This window comes from Buceros rhinoceros, unplaced genomic scaffold (genome assembly GCF_000710305.1).
Source record: "Buceros rhinoceros silvestris isolate BGI_N320 unplaced genomic scaffold, ASM71030v1 scaffold4709, whole genome shotgun sequence".
In the NCBI taxonomy this organism is placed as follows: Eukaryota; Metazoa; Chordata; class Aves; order Bucerotiformes; family Bucerotidae; genus Buceros; species Buceros rhinoceros.
In genome coordinates, this window is record NW_010431988.1 from 51,079 (window position 1) to 59,475 (window position 8,397).

Consider the following 8,397-nt stretch of genomic DNA (forward strand, 5'->3'; position numbering starts at 1 on the left):
AAAGAGTGTGACATCTCTCTCCTGTGTCCCCTCACAGAAACAAGCCCCAGGCTTGAAAGTTATCTGGGGGAGGGAACCGTTTCTATTGTGTATGTGTTGCAGCATTCTGACCAGGAAGAACATCCATAGGAAAAAAAACCCCGTTAATTAAACCACAAACAATCCATTAAAAACAACAAAGCCTGTTGAGAAAATTCTGGGGGAGGAGATACTACTGTTGTATTTGGGGCATATCCTCCAAAATCTCCACAGAAACCCATCCAGATTTTAGGCTCTAATGTACAACACCCGGTGACTGATTCAGCCCTGAGACACAGATGACACTTTGCAGACTTTCAGCAACCAGGAACTTGGGATCCAGCTGTGTTAGTTTTATTTGTGCAGAGGACTCGGACCTAACCCCCCACGAGCAGGGTGCCACTTTCCCCAAGTCAACTCCTGCCCCCCAAATTAAACTACGAACCTGCCCCTTGGAATTAGGCTGCTCCGAATAAAAGCTACCAATAAGCTTAACGACGCTCCTAGGCTGCAAACAAGAGATTTAAATCCATTAAAAAGCCAGGAAGTTCTTCCTACCTACCTCTCTATGGTTAAGAAAATCTCTGTGGCTGATTATGAGATATTCCTCTCGAAGGAAGTGTGTCAAAAGTTCTGCAAATCATTTTACAGAGGTGTCTAAATGCATTATTTCTAAGTTCCTTTCCTCTCCCGTAATTCTTTATAGTTGGAATTGCAGCATTAGTGGAGCTTGGCTTTACAGTCAAAGAAAGAAATAAAAACAATAAAACTTTAAAGACTTACTAAAATATTTTATGAATAAGCTGCTGTAAAATATCAGGCATCTAGAGAGCATACTGTGGTGTGAAATAGTCTAAAGGCCTTATTGTTGCTTCTTGGAGGTGACCTACATAACTCAGTCACAGCATCTTCAGTCAGAAATAGCGCATCTTTCCAAATACACACTGCGAAACTTTTTCAGACATCCGTAGGAACATTTGACAATCTTTATATATCACTCATATATTGAGGGCTGCTCCGAAACTGATGCCTCCTGTTATATATTATGTTGGTCCACGATGTCAGAGGTGGATGTTGGTGGTCTGGCAGTAGAGGTTGAACCTTCCTGCCAATATCCTGTTAGATTCTGTTCCCGTGTGACAGACGGCAGCAGGGGGGCACTCTGACAGCACGGCATCTCACATGGGAGTGCATGTGAAGTGAAAGGGCGTAACTGAACTCTTCCATGCAGAAAATATTGCACCCACGACATTCATCAGCACTTGCTGAACAGAGACCAAACAGTGGATGTTGCACAGTGAGGCAGTGGGTGGCACATTCCAGCAGTGGTGACAGTGACAGTGGGTCCCCTCCACTGGTGCAGATTTTTAAACAAGGGCAGCACGCAGGCTCCTGTTCATCACTGGTGAAAATGCACAGCCAGTGGTGGTGACTGCGTCGACAAACAGTGTTTTGTAGCTGAGAATTTGCTCCATCAGATAGTGCTATTGTGCTCTTTGGAGCTGTTGTGCCTTCCATGGAAATAAATAGGAGGCTTTACTTTCGGAGTGACCTACGTACATATCTTCCTCACTTTCACATCTCTAAAATGGAGTAAGATGATTCAGTAATGCAATATTAAATAGAAAAATGTGTTTTCAGTCATCTGCCTACAGCTCCCCAATTTGAGTTCAATTCCCCAAATAATTTTTGGCAGGAAGAAATATTACAGGGGGTAAACAGAGTCAAGGAAACAGAAGAAGAAAAATAGGTAGATATGTCAAATTGGAAGCTTAAATAAAATGTGCCTACCTTTGAATTTTCATGCACTATTTATTAAATGTCATAGTGTCTGTTACATTTCAAAATACTTTGATTTCAAAATTTTAAAATATTTGAATCCCTGGGAAAATTTTGAAACAATCTATTGATCAAAAATTCACATCAAGAAATGGCAGTTCTAGATAGCCTAACAGAGCTCTGTGGGTTATGGTGCCTTTACGAGCACTGAAGTCCTGCCAGTACTCACAATCCTGGACACCACCACCTCAGAACATTCTCTTTTGTATTTGCCTTCATGTTTAACACAACTTTTTCGAACAGTAGTATTTCTTTGTGCACATCAAGGTAAATTCTTTCTTCAAATACAACTGTGTGAAGCACTATTAATTAAAAAATGTTCCATATGTCTTTACTGAAGAAACACGAAGAACCTCCAAAATTATTCAGAGAAAATAAGCATTACCTAGTTCATTAGCAGAGTGAAGGGAACGGTAGCGTTATTAAGGAACAGAACCTTATGTTCTATCAATACGGTTCTACGGATGCGGCTGAATTAACAGCTGGGGTATTCAGCATTCGAGAATCAAATAAGGACTGGCTGCAAATGCTTCGGTTCTACAAATGTTAAGTTGCAACAATTTTTTTCCAAATGCTGAATGTAAGCATTCAAGGGTTGTGTGAGTCAGTTTATTTCCCCTTTCTTCTCTAGGACTCCATCACGACTTTCTATTGGCATGCTCTCATCCCTTCCTTGATGAAATACATTATTTAAAGGCCATGCTATACCATGCATGTTAACTCCACGCACATATGCTCTTTCACAGTCTTAGTACAAGGACTATTCTTTCCCTGCGATTTGAGCACATCAAGATCTTTGAAGCATGTTTTCATCTTATGTGTGGTCTCTTTTCCTTCCCTGAATGACCTGAATGACCAACCCAGTCATTCATTCCATGGTCAACATCATCACCAGCTTTACTGAAAATTACGGTTAAAAATGCTTTCACTTGAGCCAGGAGAGGTTATTTTTAACCTCTACCTCATTTTTCAGGGGTCCTACTTCTTTTCTTCTCTTTCATAAGCAAAGAACCTTCGGCAGTTTGTTGGGATTTTCTTAAGTCTATTCACTGACTTTCTGCAATCCTTACACGTTGCCCTCTTTAAAACATAAACACTCCTACTGAACAGTCCGTGCCCTGTTTTCTTTACCCTATCCAGACAGTTCCAGCTAATGTTCACATCTTTGGCCTGACTTAAACTTCCTCAGCATTCAGACTTCTGGGTCCCAATGTCCTCACCTCTATATTTATGAAAGTTTGCTCTTCCAAGTCAGTAATCCTAGAATTTAGCTTCCATGACACAGTGGGGAATATGATCAAAGCTATTTTGGGTAGTGCAGCTGTCTCACTGCGATGTTCCACTTGAGTCAATACACTTTGAATCTGTTAGCTGGAGCAAAACATGTGGCTGGACAGCTTCAGATATTCAATTCAGCCCATTCAGAACTAATTTGGTTCTCTCTGAAGGCTAGATACTGTTGTGTAGACATCATTCTTAGTTACAGACCTCTTTTATCTGAATGGGTATTTTTAAGAAAAATTTAAACAAAATTGACTTTTGATTACAGATACAAGCTTGTGTTCTAGAGACAAGACTTCCATAGCATGTAAATTACTTACCAAAACAGAAATTAATATAGAATGCCTTTTGTCATTAACTGTGTAAATAAATGTATTAGCCCTACAAGGTCCTAGCATGATTAGTAATACCCGTTCACCAGCCATGCACATATTATTACCGAGAAACATCCCACCAGTACAGTTACAGAAATTCCTTAGTCAACCTTAGAGACTCTGTAACCAACCAAAACCAAAAGGAGCTCTTTGGCTACCTTCTCCCAAAGTGACAGTAATCCAAAGCAGCTTTATTTTGCTGTCCTTTCCCATTTCTTTACAGCCTGCCACATTAGTAATGTACGGTGCTATCACATCACCTTTTGCCTTTAGTTCTGCTCTCTCTGGACAGCACACATTTGGTTGATACTCATGCTTCAATTGTAGTTATACTTGGTTTCACATCCTGCATGAGGAGCTGAAGTTTTACTGTCTGCAAGGCATCTTCTTAAGAAACATACAGAAACCTCAGTTGTGTCTGTCTAAATTCACTCAGTATCATACCCGACCTTTCACCACCAACTTTATTATCTCCCTGATCACTATTCTTGTTGGCAATGCTTCATTCTTACCATAACAGTTACAGAATAATTTAGGTCAGAGAGGACCTCCTGAAGTCTATAAATCAACCTGCTGCTCAAAGCAATGTGAGCTTCAAAGTTACACCTATTTGATCAGGGCCCCGTTTAGTTTTGCAAAACTCAAAATCTCTTGTATATTCCCCTTGCCTCTGTGACTCCTTTCTCCCTTATCCCCTCCCCACTCACCTAATTTTTCTCTTCCATGCAATAGAACCAGGCTTGAAAAATAATGTGTGCCCTTCCCAACCTTCTTTGTACTGTCTTTCTCTATCCTTTTCTCCTTCTTGACAGACCAGCAGAACTCTGTTGAAGGTCATCTGGGCATCAAGGACTTGAAGCCTTGACTATCCTTGACAGACTCCAGCAGGCAGTTTCTTTTGTTGTGAGACCACAAGTGAGCAAAGGAAGCTTTTTTTGTTCCTCAGAGGTTATTTCTCAGTGTCAGGTCTTTAAAAAGCAATCTGGTTCCTGGCAGGCAACACAACACTATCTTCTGGACCAGCTGAGCTGGCAGGCACTCAGTTCTTCTTAATGGAGATCGGCTCCATGTCTGTAGGTGTCTTTGCTCGCCCTTTCAGCTGCAGTTTATTCCATCCTATCGTCTCTGTCATAGAGTTTCACGTATCACCCTCTTTGTTCATTGCTGAGGCTCACAACATCTCTGCTTAGGAGATACTCACAGTAGACAAAGGTACACACATTTCAGAAGCATGTAATCAGCAGTCACTGGAGGGATTTTGCTCAGATTATTCACAATGACTTTCTTCGAAGAATACCCATAAATTTGTCTTTTTTATTGTTTATTTGAGACAGTTTTTAAATAAATAAAGCAGCTCAGTGGATGACGGGTTCGATGGTGTTCTACCAGTCCCCACCACTGCCACAAAGCATCACTGCTTCTACCATGGGATACAGTACAGGGGCTTTTGTTTGTACATGTAAGCATTACCAGTGTTACAAAGCTGTAACAAAGGACTAGCAGCTCTGCGCTCCCCAGAGCACTACCTAGCAGTCTTGACTACCACAGGATCTTCCTAATCAGTTAATGTCTCAAGGAGGCAGATGAACTGGACGTGCCTTTTACTCAGTCTCATGTTTTAAAATTAAATTATCAAGATGCCCTCCTTGCTTTGTCATTTCATCTTTGCACTACTTGCAGCAATTGAATTTCCTTGTTGCTTTTTGTTTCTATGGTATAAACATCACTACTTAACTCAATTTAAGTCACAAAATACCTCATTAAATCCCATCCAGAAACTGCTGGTAAGAGGAGGCTTGCCTTACTAAACCCTCATTTATATCTAATTATAATAATGGAACATACCGTATTATTTTAATAGGAAACATTCACATCTTGGCTTCACACCTTAACCGATTAGGGATCAGAATCCCCAAATTTCAGTTATTAAAACTAAGTGGCAAGAAACATACAAGGGATGAAAATTATGAACACTGGAACATTTTAGCTAGATAAGGTGAAAATCTGGAGGAAAATCGGGTGAGCTCAAATGTATCATTGATCAAGCACAGTGTACGGTATTCAGCAACGAAGTCACACACAGTTTTCTGCAGTTCTGCTGCTAAAGAACAGAGGAGGCTGTTGAAACCTCCCAATCTCAAACCAGTGAATGTGTGGTGAGCCAGTGGCACAAGATGGTCCATTAGTGTGACAGAAGCCAATATTCAAAGTGTAAAAGCCATATAACTCCAGTGTTCAGCTTAAAATTGAAAAAAAACCACCACATGGACCTCTCAAAAAAAAATCCCAAACCTTGAAAGAACCTAAAAAAAACCCAACAACCATTCAACAACTCGCTCAACAAACCCCAAACCTTTCCTGGGTACCTTAACATTAATTGTTATCAGGATCATTTTGAAGACTTATTCTACCCAGCACATGACCTTTGGTGAAGTGTTTACGAGACAAATACAAGCAGAGAAATCCCTGTCTGAAGGCATGATTATTCTGTGCATTCAGTCAAAGCAGCAGCAAACAGGCCCAGCAGACTGTAGTTTACATAAAAGTAGAAGGAGGAAGCAGTAAGTGACCTTTCCTTTACAGACCCTCTCAGACTTCTCTGAAAGTCACTCCAAAATAAGTATATGAAGCAAGGTTCGCATCAATCACTGCAGAGTAGAGGGGAACGTCCCCTCCAAACCTCCCTGAGAGGAACGTCCCCTCCAAACCTCCCTGACCCCCCACCCAATACTGGCTCTGCTCTCTTTTCCAGACTCTTATTTCCCTTCTTTTAATGCTCTTTCCTGCTGCTTTACAGCTTTGCGTGCCTGGGCATCAGCCCTCTGCTGCCAGTGACTCCTGTTACAGTACTAGGACATACACATGTTGTCCATTTCTTGCAGGTGTGTTTTTTATTCCAGTCCCAGTGAAAGCACTGGAAGAAGTCTTAGGGTGTTTGGATCAGAATCCAGTATTTTTCAAACCTTTTAAAACTAAATTAACGCTTCAGTTTGTTAAAAGGGAGATGCTGGGAATGAGTCTACATCCAGTTAGATGGGGCTTGAGATAGGAATTTCTGAAGTCAAAACAAGCAGGCTTGACTTGCTTCTTAGTTCTTTTGATTATAGCACCAGTAGGACCATTTTAGAAACTCTTTTGAATTTCCCATTTGAAAGTTCTCAGTGAAATGCTGTAGGCATACAGAAGTAACAGCGAAGAATTCCTCCAGGTTGGGCTAGTGAATGGGCATGATCTAGGCCCATCCATTACCAAACATCACCTTTATGTAACAGCAACTTTTGGCTGACCAGCTCTCACAATCAACAGCTCAACTTCTGTTTTCTGAGAGCTTTTCAGAGGTAATTAACACGCAGTTTTAGGGAAGGTGACCAGGATTGTGTTAAATACTCTAAGCTTCAAAACAAGTGTTAAACATAAGGTTATTTTCAAGTGGGTAAGGTGACATGGACAGGGCTGACACTTTTAGCTGTAGTCTGCAGAGTGGCAATCCCTCGTTTGGAACATAATAGTCAAGAAATTTGAGTTTTCCAATTGCAATGAAATTTTCAACTGATGTTTTGAATACCATGGTGGATAACTTCAGTCTTTTACCATAATGGTTTGGCATCTAATGCCAATGGTTCAGGCATGTGGTTTGGCATATAATGCTTCATCCAGCAAAGGACTTTTTTGGGTCAGTCAATCATTTATATGGTAATGGGGCAGCAATTTATATTTTTGTGAGTATCATGAGCTAAAGGATTTGGTATTTTCTACATTGCTCAAGTAACTCATACACGTCAAGAAACAGAACCATTTTGCAGTTCTACCCTACCCTGATGCCTCTCTGTATTCCTTATAGATGCTTTTCTATTATGTTTTATACATTTTAGAAGCAAAGCATCTGACATTTTATGAGCAATAACTCCAGCAGCAATGTAAAGTGCAAGTCTAAACCAGAAAGATTTAGATCCTCAGTTTTCCATTCTGTAAGGCCCCTTTTCTTTTGCTTAGGCATCCACATTTTTTCCAACATTTTAAAAATGTTGTATGTATTGATGGTAGAATTTTCAAAGCCACCAAAAGCATTTGGATGCCAGACTGCAGCTCTTTTTAATGAGATCCGAACATCCAAATCCATACACAGATCGAGTATACATTAGGTTTTCTATATGTGCGAGGGAACAGCTAGCAGAGCTAGCAGCTATGCAACACCCAACAGTATACTAAATGTGATTCTGCAACACCTTAGTTATTCCAACCAGATCATCTACAGGGAGCTAAGACACATACTTGCCATAGTGAGTTGGTTCTGTTGTGCCAGATACTCAGAGTAAGAGGCTGCAAAAGAAAGCCAAAGTATTTACTTGCAAAGTAAGCCAAATTCTACATATAAACCTTCCACCACAGTATATTCAACTACAAAGTCACAACTGCCTCCTGTTCCAATTAGAATTTTTACAGGATTTTAGGGAACACCACCCTCCTTTCTTAGCAAACCAGTGCCAGTTCCCTCCCTGTAAGGACAGCCCTGTGTCCTGTACCCAGGGGGTACATTTTTCAAGGCGCGATGAAGTCAGCATGCATTGGGAGAAGGCCTAATCTCAACGGCCCTGCACATCTACAACGGCCAACTGGATTGACGATTAGCCTTCGACTCCATGAGCTGTTGAAGTGCAAAGCCAGAATGGGCACAATCATCAGTCTGGTGCCAGCTCATGTTCTAGTGCTAACTAGTGCTAGTCTGGTGCTAACTCATTTTTTGTCAGGCCATCATTTTTTGGCTTATAGGTCTCCTGAAGAGAAGAGTTAAACATAGTTCTTCAGGAAGCTACATGTCAGTTGAAGAAAACAAGTGACATACAGCACAGAGAACTGACGGCAACCAAATAGAAATTACAGCAGG